The following is a 22715-nucleotide window of genomic DNA, read 5'->3' as shown; positions in this document are numbered from 1 at the left end:
CAGTGCCTTATACACCTCAGCAAAATGGTGTTGCTGAGAGGAAAAACAGGTCACTGACGGAAATGGCACGATGTATGGTCAAAAGTCAAGCTTTACCGCATTCTTTTTGGCTTGAGTCCATTATGTGTGCTGCTTATGAACTTAACAGGTGTCCTATGAAAGCTTTGCAGTCTATTACTCCATATGAAGCATGGCATGATAGAAAGCCTTCTATTGAGCACATGCGTGTTTTTGGTTGTTTGGCATATGCTTTGGTGCCACAAGTGCAGCGCAGAAAATTGGATGATAAGGCTGTCAAATGTATTTTTGTTGGTTATAGTGTTGAAAGCAAAGGTTACAGGTTGTATCATCCGCAAAAAAAACGTATTCTGGTTTCACAGGATGTAGTGTTTGTGGAAGATTCTGTTCAGCCCTTGCTGTCATGTACTAGAGACAGTAATGTAAGCTCACAGGACATTTATGACACTTTGTTGCCTCTTTTTAGTGGTGGAAATATGAATGTAAGTTCCAATGAGGCAAATGTACAACCTATGCGGGTTTCTGAAAATGTTTTAGATCAGCCTATTACTGATGCAGATGTACATGATGTACTTGATGAGGAAAGGGCTGAAAATGAGCAGGCTAGAGGTATGCCAAAATGGCTGGTGCACACTTTGCGTGAAAGTAAATTGGATGCACCTTTGTATAGTCGTACTCGTTCAGGCTCTCGCCATGCATCTTATGCATCAGATTGTTATGCTTTGGCTGTGTCTAGCTTACATGATGTTGAGGAGCCTCTGACTTTTGATGAAGCACAAAATTCAGAAAATTGGATAGCTGCCATGCAATCAGAATATGATGCACTTATAGAAAATGACACATGGACTATATGTGATTTGCCTCCTGGCAAAAATTCCATTGGTACGAAGTGGGTTTACAAGTTGAAACGCAAGCCGGATGGTGAAATCGATCACCATCAGGCTCAACTTGTTGCAAAGGGTTATGCACAGCAAAAAGGCATACCCGAAGCTGTCCTTCGGCATGAAGACAAGGTACTATGACATGGTAAGATTATCCGACGGTATCTTATTAAGTTCAAAAATTATCCTTTTGAAGATGCTAGATGGATGCAAGGAATACAACTTAAGGATAGTATGAACCTTGTCAATGCTTACAATGCTACATTAGAGTAAGCAAATGTACAAATTTCCTTTAAATGACTCATTTTTTTGTCTTATAAGACTAGTCCTCTTTTTAATTGTGCACAAATTTAACTAGTATGCACAAGTCCTCTCAAACACCAAGTAGAATTTGTCACTCTACTTTGGGAGAATGAAATGGACTAATAAGCAGACATGCTTGCGGCAGCTATGTCTCCAAGCACCAAATGGATTAGTCATCCATCTTGGAAAGATGTCGTAGGGTAAAAAGGGATCCTCTACCCGCTAAGTAAAATTCACTAATGAAACTAAGGCTTTATCTCTTCTACCTCATAGCGAGGATGACTATGATTTCAAGAGAGAGGTAATGTCATAAAATCTAATATCTAACCAACCCAAATGATTTTCTCATATTAAATTGATCACTTAATGTGGGAGAATGAATGGGAACAAGTGTTAAGATATAGATATGTGCTTATAGATCTATCTCAACACGGGGCCAATGGTAAAGGGGCCCAAATGAGAGATGGTCTATCAAAGAGCAAGGCTAGCCAATTGGAGCATAAGACCTTAGGGTTAGCTTCATTGAAGACCTCCAGTAATGTGTATAAAAGTCCTTTGACCTTAGTTAAAGCTAGGTCTGAGCTTGAGTTGGGAACCCCGCCCAAGCTCGAGGTGCTTGTCGTGCTTGATTAAGGTGCTTGAGGTACTTGACCTGCTACATGATTAAGGTTCTTGAGGTGCTTTGACATGCTTGCCTGAGATGCTTGTGGGAACACCCCTAGTCCAAGTGCTTAGTCATGCTTGATGACTAAGGTGCTTGAGCACCAAAGGTCAAAAAGATCCCTACAAAGAGGGGGGCGAGCCCTTTTCTTAGGGGCTAGAGCGAGAACACACACACACACTCTCAAGGAAAGCCCAAGCTTAAAGAGACAACAGGGACACATGTCAAGCCCCTACCCATGTTACCTCCATGAGGTGCTTGAACTCTATTGGCTAGGATTAAAAGGGGTCCAATGATAATTTACAACAATTATCTAATTGTTTTTACATTTAACAAGTCCTCTCTCTCAAAGGGGAAAGGGGGGCACTTGTCCCAAGACTACACCTATTGCTAGAAATGGCTCAAGCTTGTGATGTTGGAATTAGGGTTGCAGAGAAACACACATAGCTTGGAGAAGACGAAGGAAGCTCAAGGCACACAATGGAGAGTGTTTTACTTAGTGTACAATGAAAAGATTGATAGCCCTAGAGTGATGAGCGTATATACAATGCACGGGGGAAAAAACCTCCTAAAGAGGGAAAAAATGCCCCGACAGTCCTAGTGTGTTCACACACATCACTACCACATGTATATGGTAACAAATCCCGCCTGGAGTGATGCGGTGAACAAGAGTTGGCACATGAGTAAAGGGAAGTGCCATGCCCTGAGGACAGGATCAGTCCACAAAGGGAAGTAAGCGCAAAGCTTTTGGGAAAGCTTCAAGCTTCTCATGAGACAATGCCTTTGTGAAAAGATCTGCAAGGTTGTCCTGTGTTGGCACATAAGCCAAACTGATCTCTCCTGCTGAGAGACTCTCCCTGACATAGTGGTAATTCACCTCAATGTGCTTTGTGCGAGCATGAAAAACTGGATTCCTCGCAACTGCCAATGCGCTCTGACTGTCAGTGTAGATAGTGTTGGCAGTGTCCTGTCCAACACCCAAATCAGCCATAAGGCGTCTGAGCCATACACACTCAACCGTAGCTGTGAAGACTGCCCTGTACTCAGCCTCACAAATTGAAGTGGCCACAGTAGGTTGCTTCTTGCTCAACCATGATATACATGAACTTCCAAGCATGAAACAAAAACCACTTGTGGACACTCTCGTGTCAAAACAACCAGCCCAATCTGAGTCCGAAAAAGCATGTAAGTCTGGCGGCAATGATCCCCCCTTGGGATAAAACAAGCCAAGATGTAAAGTGCCACTAAATCCTCTTGACAGCCTGCCAATGGTTAAACCCTGGGCTATGCATAAATCTGCTGACCTGTGAGACTGCAAATTGAATATCTGGCCTCGTGTTGCATACATAAATGAGGCAGCCACAGTTTGGTAAAGAGTGACATCAGCAGGATCTCCAGCATCATGTAGACTCAACTTCAAACCTGTTTCCATGGGAGTGGCAATAGGATTGAAATCCTCAAGTCCAAACTTACATAGCAATGTCTCTATGTAACCTTTCTGACACAAGGCAATACCACCATCACACTGTTTAAACTATATACCCAAGTAATGATGCAACAGCCCAAATCTTTCATCTTGAAAGTAGCGTTCAAATCAGCCTTAAATTCAGCAATATGTCTCTCATTTGGTCCAGTGATCAACAAATCATCAACATAAAGAACCACAGCAAGAAGTACATCACCCTCACGCTTTACATACAATGTGCTTTCTGTTGGACTGTTACGAAAGCCTAGTTTGACCAAATGAGTGTTAGATTCTCATACCAAGCACGAGGAGATTGCTTCAACCCATACAAAGCCTTCTTACATTTTCACACTTTGTCCTCTTGTCCTTTTATGACAAAACCGCGAGGCTGCGTTACATAAACTTCCTCAAATATGTCACCATTCAAGAAAGCAGTAACAATGTCTGATTGATGTACATCCCAACCAAAATGAGCTGCCAATGCACATGGAAAACGTACAGTAGTCATACGACAAGTAGGAGTAACTTCAACTTCGGGAGGGTCTTCAATAATTGGTTCAGTTGGTGGCTCTCCTTTGTAGGTCTTAAGTAGGCTTACATGAAAGGCATTGTGTATGAGCCAATGGTTGGGCAACTTGAGTTGATAAGCCGTCTCATTGATGGGCTTCAAGATTTGGAAAGGACCATAGTATCTTTTTGCTAGTTTAGCATAATACTTTTGATGGCCCGTAGGATTTTTGCCCGTCGTTTGCCTTAATCGAGCCTTAGGAAACTTGAGTAAGACCCAATCATTTTCTTTGAATATTAAGGCTCTTCTGTGCTTATCAGCAGCAGCTTTTTGCCTTTGTTGAGAGATGGATATAGCCTCCCTAATCTTTTGAAAAGATTCTTGTAGGTCACGGCTATACTCATCGGCGGCGAAGATCTTCCCATGTACTTTGAGTAGCAAGGGACTTTTAGGTCTTCCCTCAATGATCTCAAAAGGTGCTTTTCCTGTAGAAGTATGTACATTATTATTGTAGGCATACTCTACAAGAGGTAAGTACTTTTCCCATTGTGAGCATTGATCTACTTCGGTAACATAAGTCTTGAGTAGATCGAGTATCGTAAGATTGGCTATCTCACTTTGGCCATCCGTTTGTGAGTGACAGGCCGAAGAGAAATTCAATCTTGTTCCTAGATTTTCAAAGAGACCTTTCCAGAAATTACTGGTCATTCTAGGATCTCTATCTGACACGATGGATGTGGGTAATCCATGGTGCTTGAAAATCTGAGATATGAAGAGAGTTTCCATTTGATGTGCCTTAATAGTCTTTTTGACAGGAATAAAATGGGCTTGCTTGCTAAACTTGTCGACTATTGTCCATATTCCTGTATTCCCATGGATAGACTTGGGTAATCCAAAGATGAAATCCATGGATATACTCTCCCATGGTGAATTTGGAATAGGCAATGGTTGGAGTAATCCAAGTTGCTTCCCTCTATCATACTTGGTCTTTTGGCATATTACACATTTTGAAACATACTCTTGTATGTCCACTTTCATGGTAGGCCAATAGAAGTACGTCTCTACTCCTCGGAGAGTAGGTTGAATGCCTCTATGCCCCGCATATGGAGGAGCATGGGATTCATACATAACTTTCTCACGAAGGGAATGGGTCACACATAGCCTATTGCCGTGGATAAGATAACCATCCTGCAAGGTGAATGGTTCCTCTTTCTTCCCCAAAGCAAGGGCTAACATTATGTCTCTAAAGTCAGGGTCAGTAGCATACTCATCTATCATAGAGGATAGATCATTGTGAGTAGCTATAGACACCGCATTAACTTTTGGTCGTTGTGAAAGTGCATCGGCCACTTGATTGTGCTTACCAGCTATGTGGGCAATATGGAAATTAAATTGCGAAAGAAAATTTTCCCACCTCATTTGTTTGTCGAAAAGCTTGGTTTGTGTCATGAAATACTTGAGACTTTGGTGGTCAGCTTGTAGGATAAATGGAGTCCCCAATAGGTAGTGCTTCCATGTGTCTAGGGCATGTAGAACAGCTAAAAGCTCTTTCTCATAAATGCCCAAGACTCGTTCATCAATATTGAGCCTTCGGCTCTCATATGCTATGGCATGCCCTTCTTGAAGCAAAACTACTCCAAGGCAATCACCGCAAGCATCACATTGGACCTCAAATGGCTTTGAGAGATCCGGAAGCACGAGGATTGGTTGGGAAGTAAGATTCTCTTTGAGCTTTTCAAAAGAATTTTGCTCCTTAGCAGTCCATACAAACTTAACGTTCTTCTTAGTTAAGTCATGTAGTGGTCCTGCTACTTGAGAGAATTTTGCTATGAAGCGTCTATAGTATGCGCACATACCAACAAAGCTTCTTAGCTCATGTAGATTTCTTGGGTTAGGCCATGCTTTTATTATCTCTAACTTTGATGGATCCATTTGGATACCATCTTTAGAGATAATATGACCTAGGTATTGAATCTCTTGAAGGAAGAATTCGCTTTTCTTTTGGTTAAGAAAAAGCTTGTTCTCCCTCAATGCTTGAAAAATCACTTGGAGACATTGCTTATGTTCCTCCAAAGACTTGGAGTAGATGATGATATCATCAAAGAACACTCCAGTGAATTTGCGGTATGGTCTAAAAATTTTCTACATCAAACGATTGAACGTAGCTAGTGCATTAGTCAAGCCAAAATGCATGACTAGATATTCATAAAGACCAAACGTTGCGCGAAACATGGTCTTTAAGATATCTTCATCCACTATCCTTATTTGATGATAGCCACTCTTAAGGTCAATTCTACTGAAGTAGGTCGAGCCTTGTAGCTTATCAAACAGATCTTCTACCCGAGGTACGAGAAATCTGTTTTTGATAGTGATATTGTTTAGTGCTCGATAGTCCACACACATACGGTATGTACCATCTTTCTTTTGCACTAAAAGGACTGGACAAAATTTATCATTGGACCCTTTGGGAGGCCAACCAATAGGCTTTAGGCACACCATGATGGCAACATGTGTCCTATTGGGAGGCCAACCATGATGGCAACATTGGACCCTTTGGAAGGCCAACCAATAGGCTTTAGGCACACCATGATGGCAACATGAGGAGGAGCTTGACAAGTGTCCTATTTGCTTTCTTTGTACCAAGCTTTCCTTGTGTGAGGGTGTGTGTGTTCTCTCTCCTCCCCCTAGCTTAAGGGCTCGCACCCTCTCTTGTAGGGATGGGATTTTACGTTTTGAACACCTTACCCTCAAGCACCTTAGTCAGAAAGCATGACAAAGCACCTCAAGCTTGGGTAGTGTTCCCACAAGCACCTCAAGCTCCCTAGTCGGCAAGCATGACAAGCACCTTAGTCAGCAAGCACGACAAGCACCTTAGTCAGCAAGCATGACAAGCATCTCAATCATCTTAGTCAGCAAACAGACAAGCACCTCAACCACCTTAGTCATCAAGCACAACAAGCACCTCAAGCTTGGGCCGGGTTCCCACCTCAAGCTTAGCCATAGCTTACCTAAGGTCAAAGGACTTTTAACACTAACCTTTGGAGGTCTTTAGTGAAGCTAACCCTAAGCTCCATTGGCTACCCTTGCTCTTTGATAGACCATATCTCATTTGTACCCCTTTACCATTGGCCCCGTGTTGAGATAGATCTGTAAGCACGTGTCTATATTCTAACCCTTGTTCGCGTCTATTCTCCCACATTAAATGATATTAAAAGATCCTAACTTAGAAAAGGTTATATTGGTGGAGGCCCATTACAATCCTACTTCAGGACACCTAGGGTATGCAAAGACCCTCAACACGGTGCACAAAAGCTCCTATTAGATTGGGTAAAAGACAAATCTGCTATGAATAGCAGATTTGTCTTTTACCCAATCTAATAGGAGCTTTTGTGCCTGATATGCCAAAGGATTAAAGCAAAGAGAGTTAAGCTCCTCGATAATCTTCAACCACTTGACCTTCCCCAAATGAAGCGAGAGTGTATAAGTATGGAATTTTTCATTGGATTTCCTATAGTAGAACGAGGATATAATTCACGTATGTGGTCATTGACCTACTCACTAAGGTTGGAAACCTCATACTTGTCAAGACAACCTTTACCGCCTCTTACATTGCACAACTATTTGTTAAAGAGATTTTCACTTTGCATGGATTGCCCATATGGATTGTAGGTGATTTCGGTGTAAAATTCACTTCATTTCTTTTGGACGTTTCTCTTTTCTGGACCTAATACTTGTCAAGACAATACTTACCGCCTCTAACATTGCACAACTATTTGTTAAAGAAATTTTCACGCTGCATGGATCACCCAGATGGATTGTAGGCAAACCTTATTAGCCTAAGCGATGCATTCACTTTTTACATCTAGTGGAGTATGCTTACAATGCTTCACATCATCAAAGCATTGGTATGACCCCATTTTGTGCCTTGTATGGTCAAGAATGTGTCTCTCCACTCAACTTTTCAGATCCAACCATAAAATGTGAAGTGTTTAAGAGGATGCTCGAGGAGATGAAAAACCAAACAAAGGCCATTCAGAAGGATATTCAAGCAACTCAGGATCACCAAAAGCTATCTGCTGATGGTAAGAGAGTTGAAAGAAGATTCAAGGAAGGAGACAAATTTTTTCTTTGGATTCATCCAAAGAGAAGTAGCTTATCACTTGGGAAGTACAAGAAGCTTTTCCCACGCTAAGTGTATAGGTACTCAAGCTTACAATTTGAAGTTGCAAAATCATACCAAATTTCACAATGTGTTTTATGTAAGATGATTGAAACCCTACATTCCTAGTGATGACCAGCTCCTCAACGATAAACAAGTTGTCATGCCCACTCAAAACATCTCAGATATCCAAAGGTATAGAATTTTGGAATCTTGGAGAAAGTCCTTCAGAACATATTCTCAAAGGACACCTTGTTTAATGGTAGGACTATTGTGAAGAATATGCAGCATGAGAAAATAAAGCCATCTTATAGAAAAACTATCCTCACTTATTCTCGAGATGAGGACATCTCAAATTCCTAGGTTGGGGAGTCTCTAATGTACCTCAATTTTTATCAATAAACTTTTCTTCCACTCAATCTTCTTATTCTAAATTTTGGAGCATTTTTAAGTGTATTAAAAATTAGAGAGTTGTCCAAAACAATTGGTTCCTAAATCAAACATTCTATGTGCAAGTTATGTTAATTCTATGTTTTATATCTTAAGAGATAAAGAGAAGATTCTAAAGGCCTTACTTTTAGGAACGTGGGGGTGGATTATTTTATGGCTCTCGGATAACTAAGAGAAAAGGACCCCAAAAAGAGAGATAGATGCGCTCATAGCTAAAAACAGAGGTCGGCCATAGTTGACTACACAAAAACCACTGTCAGGAGAGACTTGAGGCCGAAATATTGATACGTGAGAAAAGGATCCAAAAAGCGTTCACCAAGAATAACACACCTTGTAAAGTCTATATAAAGAGATAGAGGGTGAGTGCAAAAGAGACACAGAGCAAGAGTAAAGGAAATTTTGAACTTCATGTACTACTCAGACATGAGCGCGCGCACACACACACACACACACACACACACACAGAGTTGTACTAAATTTTTGACCTTCAAATTTTTCTTGCAATGTTCGGTTTCATGGTGACCATGGCATACTTAAAAGCGCCAACTACTAAAGAATATGCCACCTTGTCCATTTTTTCTCTCTTAGCATCACGAATTGAGAGCATCATTCTTGTTAGGTTTTTCATATGTGTGCTTTGGGGTACTCAATGTAGCCTTCCCCCCCAGCATATTAAAACATTGCAAGACCTTATAGATATACATTTTCTAGTAAAAATCCATTAATTCATGTTTTCTATCCCTCTTGATATGCCTACCAAGAAAGTGGCTTGCATTTCCCAAATCCTTCATAGAAAATTGCTTGCTAAGTGAATTCTTCAACATGGAAATCTTGTATTTAGACTTCTTTGCAATGAGCATATCATCAACATAAAGTATCAAGATGATAAGTGAATAATTTTTTTCAACTTTTGGGATTATAAGCAATGATCTTCTTGGCTCCTTTCATACCCTTGGGACTGCATGTACTTGTTAAACTTCATGTACCACTGTTTTGACCCTTGTTTTAGGCCATACAATGTCTGACGCAATTTACACACTAGTTTTTTCCTTGTAGGATTCTTAGGTTTTACTTCAAAACCCTTTGGTTGTTTCATGTATACATCTTCATCAAGATCCCTATGAAGGAAAACCATTGTTGCATCCATCTGTACGCGTCCCATGTCCTCAATGGCTACTAGTCCAAGCACAAGATGGATTGTAGTCATCTTCACCACTAGAGAAAAAATCTCATTGAAATCCTTGCCTTTATTTTCCTTGAAACCCTTAGAAACCATTCTAGCCTTGTACTTGGGCTTGGGATTTTCTGTCGTGTAAATTTTCTTATACATGCACTTGCAAGGCAAGGCTTGTTTGTCCTTTGGCAACTCTATCAGCTTCCAAGTTGCATTTACCATAATTGAGCTATACCCATCTCATTCTATCTCCCTTTTGAATAGCCTGTTGGTAGCAAGTAGTCTCTCCACAGTCTCACTGACCAACAAATAGTCTAACCTTGGCTAGACTCTACTATCTTAGGAGCATTGCTAGCTCTCTCTGGAGCATTACTATTGGTAAGCACATTTCTAGTAGACTAAGCTATTTGTGTAACTGGACTTGAGGCTACATCCTCAAATATCACTTTGTGATACTCAAACTCTTTCACATGTTATCTATTTATCTTTGATTCATTAAAGATCACTTGTGAGCTGCAAAAAACTCTCCAATATTTTGGGTGCCATCGGCAATAACCCATCTCTCCATCTACACCATAGTCAATGAAAATGCATTTGTGTGACTCGCGGTCCAACTTCTTTCTAATCTCTTAAGGCACATGTGAGAATGCCTCACACCCAAATACATGTAATCTATCATAATTAGGATTCTTGCTTGACCACATATCCTATAGAATATTATAGTTTAATGGTGTACTAGGTGACCTATTGATTGTATGCACTGTTTTCATAATAGCTTCTCCCCAAACTCTTGAGGTATTTTTTCCATAGATATCACGGAAGTGACCCTCTCCTACATAGTCCTATTCATGCACTCAACAACTCCATTTTGAGTAGGTGTCTACGGCATAGTAAATTTCCTTGTAATGACTCGTTTGCTACAAAAGTCCTTGAACTCAGTGGAAATGTACTCTCCCTTGATGTCAATGTGAAAAGACTTCAACTTCTTACTTGACTAGTTCTCAACCATAGCTAGGAACTTTTGGAAGACACTAAAAACTTTGTCTTTCCTCTTTAAGAGGTAAATCCACACCTTTTGAGTAGAGTCATCTATGAAAGTCAAAAGATATAATGCCTCCCCTAGAAACTTATAAAGCATAGGCCCACACGGATCTCTATGAATTAAATCTAGGGGATTTCTTAACTTTCTATCCAATGGCAAAGTGGTAGGCGCAGTCTATTTTGCATATATGCAATGCTCACATGAAGTATATAGACAAAATGTTGTAACTACTTTCTTCCCTTGTGACTCATATGACCAAGCTAGCTATGCCATAGCTTAGTAGAAGATAGCTCGGCTACATAGATAGATCAATTCTCTTTCACAGAAGAGACATGGAAGTAATATAATGAGGTAGACTTTTGGCCTTTGATTATGACCAAGTTATCTTTTGTGATAATCAAAGAACCATTGCCAAACATTGTAGTGTATCCAAGATCATCAAGTTATCTTACTAAAACCAAGCTTTTAGATAGCTTTGGCACAACGTCTGACATCTCAAAGTATGAACTTAGTACTGTTTGCACATACACAAATTCACATCTCCAATGCCACATATTTCAAGCTAATGAGAATCACCCAGCTTAATTGAACCATGTGTAGAAGCATAACTAGAGAGCCACTCCCCTTGTGAGGAGTAGCATGAAAACTTGCACCTGAGTCAATAATCCAGCTCTATGTATAGCATTTTTCAAGAGCTAACAACACCTCTAGACTCAAATTAAAAATGAAGACTAGTACATTTGATAATTGCAGCATGTCAAGAACAACATTAACATGTGGAGACTCAATGAAATTGAGCTCCTCTATCTTCACACTACTCTTAAGAGGTGCAAAACTTATGATAATGGATTTACCACAATCCTTTTTCATGTGTCCCTTCTTATGACAATAATAGCATTCAATGCTCCTTGTGTCACGTGCATGACTCTTACTACGTGCATTCTTGTGATATTGAGAATGAATGTGATTGCAACTATGACCTCTTTGCCTTTGATTGTTCCTTTGGCTACTTTCACTTGCCATAAATGCATCACTAAAAACAAGCTTTCCCTTGAGGAAAAAGTTACTAATGGTAGTGTTAAAGGTATCCCATGATGCAAGCAAAGAACATAGCAAGAAAACGGATTTCATTTCATCATTGACATTGAGCCCCTTTTATAGAAGCTGCATAAACAATCTATTGAACTTATTTAAGTGTGAACTGACACTACTTCCCTCTTTCATGGTAAGATGCATAAGCTTCTTCATGAGAAAAACTTTGTTTGAGGCACTCTTGCCATCTCAAGTTTAGGCATAATGATTCCCACTCTTATACAGCATATTGCAAGTACCTTTAGCTCGAGTTTATATATGCATTAATCATATAATAGTTAATAATCTCTTTTTTACCAAAACTTTGTTTTGTTTTTTTGAAAAGCTGGTTTTTGCCTTATGTATGAGTTTCCACAGCTTTTCCATCGATCAATTTTGACCAAATTGTTGTTTGGTAGTCTCTTGAGCTTACCTTATGAGTCTTGAACCTAAAACCTCTGAAATTTTGTGAAGAAACTTGATGACAATTCAGAGGGTGAAATAGTTACAAATCCACGTTGGTATAAATGCAACATACTCTGCCTTTGTGGTGAAAGATGAAGTGCAATCCTTGAGACATGGCCTCCACGCACAAAACAACAAAAAGGTAGTAGAAATTGTCCACAAACATTGGTTTTTTTCTTGTTTTCCTTATGAATTGAGTGTCAATATTCATGCATTGACATAGCCTAACTCGTCAATCACCAAAAAACAACTCAATATATGCCTAAAAGGTCCTTTACAAGTACAACTATTCCCAAGAATGACTATATATTACATTGTATATATACTATAGACTATAGAGTATATAACTACTATAGTGTATAGTATACTATATATACTATAGAATATATTGTGTTATATATATAGTATATTATATATATATATATATATATAATATATCGATTATCTATCTATCTATATATATATATATATATATATATATATATATATATATATATATATTAGATATAAATAATGTATGGAATAGTCAAAGTATAAATATATATAGTTATAATATATATATATATATATATAGTATGATAATTATGCACTATATATATTATATTATATTGTGTTTTATATATTATGTTATATATATTTAATTATATAAAATATTATATACAGCTATACAAATACATTTATATAACTATATAAATGTTTTGAAAATATATTTATATATTTATATTCAATATAGCTATATCTATAATATAGTGCATTTAGAACGTATATTAAAACATATAAAGTATATGTTACAAATAATGAAGTATAATACATTGTTATGTATACATATGTTCACATATAGTAAGTGTTTTTTTTAATAGTTATACTTTATATATCTATATAATTATTAATAGTATAGTCATATATATAATATAGTGCATTTATTACATATAATATATAACATATATAGTATATGCTACAAATAATATAGTATAATACATTGTTACATATACATGAATCACATATAGTGAGTTTTTTTTAACAACTGCACGTATATTGAGTGATTGTGAGAGCGACATGTTATAACAAGAAGTTTTAAAGGGACCTGAATTCGAATGGATTTTAATGATTACAAATGTGCATATCTTAAAGGATGGATATTGAATATCCATTTAGTACAGATTTTAATGAACATGTTAACTCTTTGGGGCTATGTTCTTTTTGACTTCCTTTGTGTCTTGTACACACTCTCTCTCATCTCATTTTCTCTCTCTCTCTCTCTCTCTCTCTCTCTCTCTCTCTCTAGCTTTCCTCCTCCATCTCTATTTCAAACATGACAACCTCAGACATGCTTTCATGGATGATAAATGGTGCTCCTGTGGAATAGAGTGTTTCAATAAGCAATAAAGAGTTTCTCCTTAGTGAATATTTTTTTGCAAATCTTGCTACCTCTTTTTGTCAAATTTCAAGGGTTGCAAGCAGTTGTACAGGCAGGGGGATCTATGTCCAAGGTCCATGTGTTGCCAATATAGGATCATAAAGACCAAATCATTACCTCCTTGATCGTACATTATGCTCTACTTATTGCATTTTGCATTCAGATGACTATGTTTATGTGTCTGATAGCTTAGAAACAATGGAATATGTTGTCGATGATTCTATCTATGCTACTCCATGTTCCAAGAATTCAACCCCATTACATTTTAACATTGATATGGATGAAGATGCAGATGCAGTTGTTATAAAGAAGGTGCAAACAACCAAGGCACCCATAGCCTTCCAAGACACACAGGGTTTGGGTGAGCACACTAGGCAGGAGTGTTGAAAGGATACATCCATCATTGCATGGATGAAAGACAAAGCTAAATCATGTAGGTTTTCCAAACTACTAGAGATTTGTGGACCTCCCAAAAGGGTAGGTGAGCTCCTAATTGTGTACAATGGCAATGGTTGTTTCGAGCTTCCTCCAACTCATAAAAGTAAAAGGATGCTCGGCATGTAGCAGAAGTATGACGGTCATAGGTGGTCTTGATGGACATCAACCAACATGGCCATAGAATGCACAGCGCGGTTGAGTTGTTGTCTTGGAAGTCTTCAATGTTGCAAGGTCACATGCCCTTTTTACATGAGTGAAAGAAGAAACAATGATGCATTCTTTCATGGTCATTTGGATAGACAAGTCATCATGGGCTATCCTGGTATTGAAGGTAAATCTAAAATAACTTGCCACTATTGTGAGAAAATTGTCACTTGCTCAAATGTTTGCACATGCATGATCTATTATGATGTCAAAGGATGCCACAATGACACATTTGGTGATCCATCTTGGGGAGCATGGCCATACTGTTCAGCCAAGTACTAGGAGGGCAAGGGTTCGTAGTCTTGTTAGCACAATTCTAAAGATTGAGAAGGGGGGTCCTAGAAAAGTAAAAATGCTAATTGGTTGACAAATGTTATTCCAATATTTGAATAAAGAAAATAAATTGAAAGCCATTGATGTTGAGCTTAATAATTTTCATGAAGAAATGATGCCACTTGTTCAAAATAGGGGACTCAAAGGAGTTGTGTCAAATGAGAAAGCTAAACAGGGTCAGGTTGTTCGTGATGGATATGACAATATACTAATGTTGCAAAAGCATTTTGTTTTTCCATTCTTTCATGGAAGTTGTTTTCCTGGTGAGGGTGTACCCAAGAATAAATGTTACTTGTTCAAGATATCCACCAAAGGACCTACTTTAGGAGTTGAAATTGTCAATCAAATGAGGCAAGGCAGGATAGGAAGTTTGAGAAGTGCATGGGTGCACTTTGATCACACTCATCAGATTGAAGGATGGGAAAGCTAGCATATTTTGATGCGAGTCACCTTTCTTGTCCTTGCTTGTACTATGTATACAACATTAGATCATTTCAAGTGATTGCAATATGTGAATGTAAAGAGGAAGACAAAGAATTGCAAATCTTGTTTTGGAGAAATTTAAATACAATGATGGAGAGATGTGGCCATGAAACACCAGACTTTTGTATATTCATGTTTATGACAAAGTTGGAAATTGGTTGGCAATTCGGGTTGTATACAATGGAGGAAGGTATAGAGTGATGGAAGGAAGGGAACGCTCATGCCTTTTCCAAGGTCTACACACATACTAAAAAACATGTCACGACAAAGAGACAAATGCATCACATTGAAATGTGTGAGCATGGTGCTTGGCAAGGACAACTAAAGAGGCCTCCTTACTAGGCTACTAGCTTTTGCAATTATACGAGATTGGTGGGTGAAAAATGTGACAAAAAATAATATAAAGGCTTTAAAGCAATGATTTAATTGGTGGGAGCAACAAATTTCCCATTGGGGGATAGTTGAACCAATGGTAGATCAATTGATTCTTTGATTTGTACAACATACAAACATGAAAATAGGGATTCATGTATTTATTTTTTTATGTATTGTATTTATAGGCTAGCAAGAGTCCTTAGGAGAATGCTCAAATTCCAAGCATAAACTTTTCAAAGGGAATCCATGCAAGTTGTCTGGAACGTGAAGCTGGAAGAAAAAAAATCTCACTTTATGATGCATGTGTTAGTGATTTTTTGAATGCATATATTCAACGTGCAAAAATGTTGGGATAAACCATAGGTGGATTCATGGGAGCTTGCCCTTCCATAGCAGCAATGATGGCCAATGCCAAACAAAGAGAATCTCCAAATCCTACTTATATTGCAAGTACACTCAAAGGCTTGGTTGCTCGCAGTCCTTTGTATGAGGATCCTATGATGGAAGGTGATAAAGAGATTGTGCAAAGGAAGAAAGGAAGCACATCCAATACAAGTTCACGTAAACGTAGATATGTAGTGGAGGCAAGGAGATGCAAAACTAAGGGTAGACCATGAAATATACAATTTGATAGAGAGGATAATGAAGAGATTTATGTCCCTTTTGTTATATATGTGTGATTTGCGATTCATATCTTGCCAACTGTTCAAGCTCAAAGTCAAGACTTTTGGAAACTTATACATTTTCTTTGTGTGTATCGTATGAGTAATTTCTATTTTTTTAATTAACTTTTTTGTGTAGTTAGAAAAGGCTCCAAATTTAAAGTCAAAAATAGTGCAAAACTGCATTTAATTGAAAAATCTCAAAATCAAAAGCAAAGAAAACACACTCACATAGTTCCTTACCGACTCTCCTTGGTTTGGTTTGAAGATATAGTATGATTGATTCCAAATTTTAAGCAAGCATCAACAAATATTTTAGCAAATGTTGGAAAATCTTTAATGGATCCAGGAAGTATGGTCTAAAACCATCAAAATCCCTCAAACTACATATGGAAGTCACATATTCTTTCTGCTCTGAGCACTTGCCTGAAACTTGCTAAATGGTCATACGGATCTGTGGATCCACTATATTTCTTGACCCATTTTGAAAATCAAATGCTCTGACTCTTTGATTATTCTCAACACCCACTATTTTGGCTAGCAACCCTCCACCCAAACCTTCAAACCAGTTGCTTGGTAATGGTGACTCATTTGGCCCTATTCTAGTCCTGGTGTAACCCAATGTTTCTTGGTTTGTAGTGGTTGTTTGGTTTGGGTGAGAGGTGCAATGTTTTTTGTACCTCTCACCCAAATGTCATCATTGAGGGGGGTTCCTTGGGTTGCACTACTATTTTGACCATGGTGTCAAAATATCTTTGTGTTGGTCCAAATTGCTGGTCCATATCATGCCCCATTCTCATGATCATGTCTTTGATTTAGTATCCCTGATATTTGGTTTGTTCAACCTCTTTTGGATTCATCATAACAAATTTACTTTTATAGAAATCCCTAAAGAGGTGTAGGGGAAGCTTTGATGCACCCTCCTCTCTGAAAATGTATATGATTTTCAAGGGTGTTATTTGCCTTGTTTTTTCATGACCTATCCACAAAAAATCTATTACGTTATTGTCCTCCCAACAAGCAGTTTGTGGCCAACTTTGTGGTTCTTAGGTTGGAATAATCTACTTGATCTTATTCAATGATGTTGGGGAGGTCCTGGTTAAGAGCAGCAAGAGTAAAGCAGCTATGGGGAGAAGACTCTATAGTGATCAAGAGGGAATAAGAAAGTGTTTGAATCTTTTGAAGTGGGATCCAACTCCTTTTCAAGTGAAAATGGCTGACCAAAGATGGATTCAGCCTTTGATGTTTGAATCTTTTGAAGCGGGATCCAACTCCTTTTCAAGTGACATGGCAGACCAAAGACGGGTTCAGCCTTTGGGAATTGTGAGGAATTTGAAAATCTCAGTTGGAGGACTGCAGTTTGTGGCCAACTTTGTGGTTCTCAGGTTGGAAGAATCTACTTGATCTTATCCAATGATGTTGGGGAGGCCCTGGTTAAGAGCAGCAAGAGTAAAGCAGCTATGGGGAGCAAACTCTATACTGATCAACAGAGGGAAGAAGAAAGTGAGAATGCAAATGGATGAGAAAAAGGTGATACCACCTAGTTTCATGGCATTGCATACAGAAGGATTGAATATGGTAGAAGAAACTGGAGAGGATGCAGAAGAAGAATTTCTTCGAACTAATTCATCAGTTGTATGTTGACATGCACACTAGTATGTCAGTTATTTGGTCAGTCGAATATCTATGCATATCACTTTGCTGTATCTGAATGTAGTCTTGAGTTATGTGAGGTTAAGGGTAGTACTTTGGTTTAGTTTTCTCTGTGTTGATGAACCACAATACATTTGGCAATCCTGCTGGTTTTTCTCTTCGTGGGAGAATTGTGAGCGTGCCTAGGTCTTTGGGGAAGTGGATGGCAGCCATGAAGCACCTCTTTCTTTAATGAAGCCAAGAAGTGCAACCACCTTGGGTAACCTCTTCGGGTTGTGTTCCACTGCATATGTAACAAACCTATGCTCTGTATTGTCCATGCGCACTGTGTAACGGCCAAGAAGGTTGAGGCCAGCCATTGTAGGCTTTGTTTGTGTGCTCGAATGCACTTAGGTTGCACGAGCATTCTCCAAGAAGAGATTTAGAATTTAGGTTTATAGTAGTCAACTTCAAGAAATATTTAGATGCAACAGGGTCAATCATATCGTTAAAGTAGCATTCAGATGCAATATAGATTCAATTATAGCATTCAGGTGTAGCACAGATTTAGTTCAAGCATTCAGATGCAGCACAGATTCAATTAAAGCATTCGGATGTAGCTGGGATTCAGAATTCAGATTTTGGTAGCGGCGTACAAATCAACACTACTCCTCTTTTCTCATCTTTTCAAACAATGGCCAGCTTGTAAAGAAGAATTTGGACATTTCAATTTCCTAAAATCAGACACAAAAAATCTGATGTTGAATTTGATGTTGATAAAGAGAAGCTACAATTTGTTGAATCGGAACTTGCATATTCACCTTGAAGCTGTTGAATCGGACTTTGTTTGTGAAGCTGATTCAAAATCTCATAATCACATTTTGTAGCTGCATTTGAAGTGGAACGTGTCTTAATAGCACAATCTGAGGCAACAAGTTATCAAGAATTGAAGCAATCTTGAATGGTGTGGTTTCTAGCACCATCGGTATGTTGAATTCTATTTCATTTTCTCCATATCGCCAAAATGGGGAAAAAGAAGGGTTGTTAGTTTTTTATGAGCATAAATCATGACAATTATGGGCGTGCATGCATGGTTGATGAGTGCTCAAAGCAAGAGAGATGCAAGAAATGGTGCATGGTCACATTGTCTAGAAAGCTTCAAAATGTTGTCAAAAAGTTTCATAAAGCATCATATTTTGAAGCGATGGAGAGTGCATTAGACAAATAAGATGAGTTGGAGTATGAGTTGGAGAGTGCATATGATTGGCTTGATAATCATGAAAGGAAGAGTCGTAAGTCATGTGCAAGTAGGAAAAAGGTGTGCCAATTGCGTAAAGCATGTGGAAAATTAAAATATGTTTTTGGGGATAAGTTTGAGTCAAGTGAGGAAGAGGATAATGATGCATGTGATAGCATGGCAACCATAAGCCAACGCGAGGGAATGCCAAAGATGGTGGATAAGAAGGTTCAAGCAACCACAGAAGAGTCTTTTCATTCTGTTATTTTTCCACTAGAGGGTAATAATCATGGAGTGATTGAGGATCATCCATTGGTAAATGTCATGCATGTCATACCTAATGCGTATGCAAGGTCTTGTTCTACTCATGTTGAGAAGAGGCATAGTATATTCATGGAGGATGTTTCCGATCAAAAACATGTTGATGGGGAGTTGGATGATGTGGATGATATCTCTACCCTAGGAGATGAGACAGGAGAGAGGATGGAGATTGGGATATGGAGAAAGGACCTAAAGAGCCAAGAGAGCCAAAAGGGTACCCCACATAATCTCATACTCACACCTACCACTATTCATCCATTGGTTGAGAGTCATACTCATAATACTCATATGAATGTTGTGTTTAAATTTGATGTGCTTTCACTTATGTCTTATGGTATGGATAATGATGATGATGTTATTGGAGAGTTTCTTCAATGTTGTGATGACATGGATGTATCTAATGTTGATCTGTATGAAGAAATCAATATTTCTTGCTTAGATGAGGAATATTTGGTTAAAGAAAATCAGGTCCTTTGTGATGAAGCTCATGAGGAGTTAGCTTACATTCAAATTTCTTATGGTGTTCTACTTGATGATATATTGTGTGATGGATGTGTATCTATCCACACAATGAAGTTTTTGAAGCATGATGGGGCTTGTTTGAAGTATCCATGCTATGATGTTTGATGGTCAAGTAATGTTGATCCTGATTGACAATGTAAATGCTTTTACTCTCATTGAAGCATGTTATCTCAAAGCTAATGATTTTATTGAGGTTGAAGCTCATACAGGAGATGGAGATGCATGCAACATGGAGATGAAGACCATGTTTGTTAGATATTCTTTTGCTAACAAGGTTGAAGAATGCTCATGGAAGATGGTGTCTACTCGTTTCTCATGGAGTAGCAATATACTTGTTTCTTTGTGGTTTTACAAGTATATTTTGAATGATTTGAGATGGTTGTATCTCTTTATGATGTTCTCTCAACCTTGGCATAATGCTCTATTTTGGCTCACATATATCTCATTAACTTTGTACTCAAAAGCTTCATGAATTGGCACATTGATGTAATCCCTTGGGGAAATTTTGGGCAATGTACACATTAGGACTGTCGGGGCATTTTTTCCCTCTTTAGGAGGTTTTTTCCCCGTGCATTGTATATACGCCCATCACTCTAGGGATATCCATCTTTCCATTGCACACTAAGTAACACGCTCTCATTTGTGTGCCTTGAGCTTCCTTCGTCTTCTCCAAACTGTGTGCGTTTCTTTGCAATCCTAATTCCAACAATTGGTATTAGAGCAGGTGTCATCCTCCCGGGCTTAGTCGCTAGCAGCTCCAGTGCACCCGTGCTCACTTTCTTCGATTTTTGTGAGCTTTGGCGAGCGTTCGACAAAAACTTCGGGACAGCTCGTAGAGCTGAGTCTGCTCAGATTTTTTATTTGGGCTCATTTTGGCCTCTATTTGCACTACAGGCAAGGCTGCACATGCAATTTCGTCATTTTGTGCAAAATTTCTGTCAGTGCCAAATACTGTATAACAGGTCCTATACAGTCTAATGCGGGTTGTGCTGTATAGCACTTGCTAGTCTCACTCAGTTTCTCATCATTTTGGGCAGTTTTCACATCAGATGCAGACATTTTCCATGGCTAACAACACAGATGTGTTCAAGATGTTTGTTGTTGAGGACAGGTTGGATGGGGACAATTACCCTATGTGGGCTTACATGATGCAACATGTTCTTGTGTCAAAGGGAGTTTGGAATATTGTGTAGGGCATTGATGTACGTCCTGGTTCTGAGGATGTTGCAGGTCTTGTTGCTAGGATTGTTGCTATTAGAGTTGTTTTGCCTATGGTAGAACAAGCTCGTTGGGATGCAAAGGATGCGTGGGCTCATGCGTTGATTGCGTTTTCTGTGAAGCGCATCATTACTCCTCACATTCGTTCAACAAAATCTGCAAAACAGGCTTGAGATATTCTAGCAGGTCTTTATGCAAGCCGCAATGAGGCTAAAATTGCTTTGCTACGTAAAGAAACTAGAATCAAAGATTATGCATGAGGGAGGTTATATGGACACTTTCCTTGCTAGTGTCAAGGATATCAATGAGAAACTTATTTCTATAGGTGAAGTCATTTCACACAATTCCCTTGTGCAGACTGTTCTTGATGCCTTACCAGATTCTTACCAGACTTTTGCTAGTACTTGGAGACTTATGACCCAAGGAGATCCTGAAGTTGTCAAGTTTGATGCATTATGCACATTGCTGTTGCCAGAGTCATTTTCAAGAAACAACAAGACTAGACAGCGTGCAATTGAACAGGTTTTTATTGCTTCTCAAAGAAAGGGTGGTAACAGCAATGCAGCCACTTCTTATGGTTCTGCTGCAAGTGGAAAAAAATATATTCCTAATGCTTCTGTTGGCAGCAACTCGTCTGGAAATTCTAGTGATAAGGGCAAAAAGAAGATGCGTTGCCATTATTGTAAAGCTAATGATCACTTGATCAAGAAGTGTCCTAAGTTGAAGGCCAAAGAGGCTAAGAAGAAAGAGGGTGGTTCCATTGCAAATGCTGGTTCCACTACAAATGCAGCCATTGTTGAGTCTTCTGTGAAAGGAGACTGTGATGCTAATGTTGATGCAGAATGGGCTTTAAGTGCAGAGTGCACTTACAATCGTGTTATCCATGATGCATGCATGTCAGTTGTTGCTGCAGATTCACACGTGTGGTATTTTGACAGTGGTGCTACAAAGCACATTACCTCACATTGTGAATTCTTCACCTCTCTCGAGTCTGTCCCTCTTGGGAATTCAGTCACTTGGGCCAACAATGCCTCTTATCCGGTTTAGGGAGTTGGAAAGATTGTGCTTACTGCTGCAAATGCCAGTTCTTTCACACTTTTTGATGCACTTTATGTACCTGGGATCAAGAAGAATCTTTTGTTTGTATCCGCACTTGCTAGGCTTGGACTTGTAGTCAAATTTGTGGATGACAAATGTACAGTTCATGATCTTAGTTTTGGTGATGAAATTGTTTCATCTGGCCTTTTGTGCCGTGGGCTATATAACCTCACTTTCTATGACAAGTGTGGACAAAATTTTGCAAATACATGTGTAACATTTAATGGCCTAAATACTTGTGTGTAGCGGAAATTAGCATGAACATAGTGGGCATTTCATTAGAATAGATTCCTAATGAGAATTACAAGAGTGCTTGGGTAGAGAGAGCAACAAAAATCATAACACCTAGTTAGATAGCATGAACAATATTTTCAAAAGAGAGAGAAATTAAGCTATTGACAATAGTTGAGGACCGGATTTACATAGAGCCGGTCCCCCCTCCAAAAGGCTTTGTATTATGGTTTCTCCCATCAAGAGAGACATTGTACAACACAATTCTTTGTGTTCCTTCAAGACTAGCTAGTGCAATGAAGATGAAAGCTTCATGCACTAAGCAAAACACTTATCAAACACAACAT

Source organism: Adiantum capillus-veneris, chromosome 24 (genome assembly GCF_014529385.1).
Source record: "Adiantum capillus-veneris isolate H3 chromosome 24, ASM1452938v2, whole genome shotgun sequence".
NCBI lineage: Eukaryota > Viridiplantae > Streptophyta > Polypodiopsida > Polypodiales > Pteridaceae > Adiantum > Adiantum capillus-veneris.
This window is presented reverse-complemented; position numbering follows the sequence as displayed.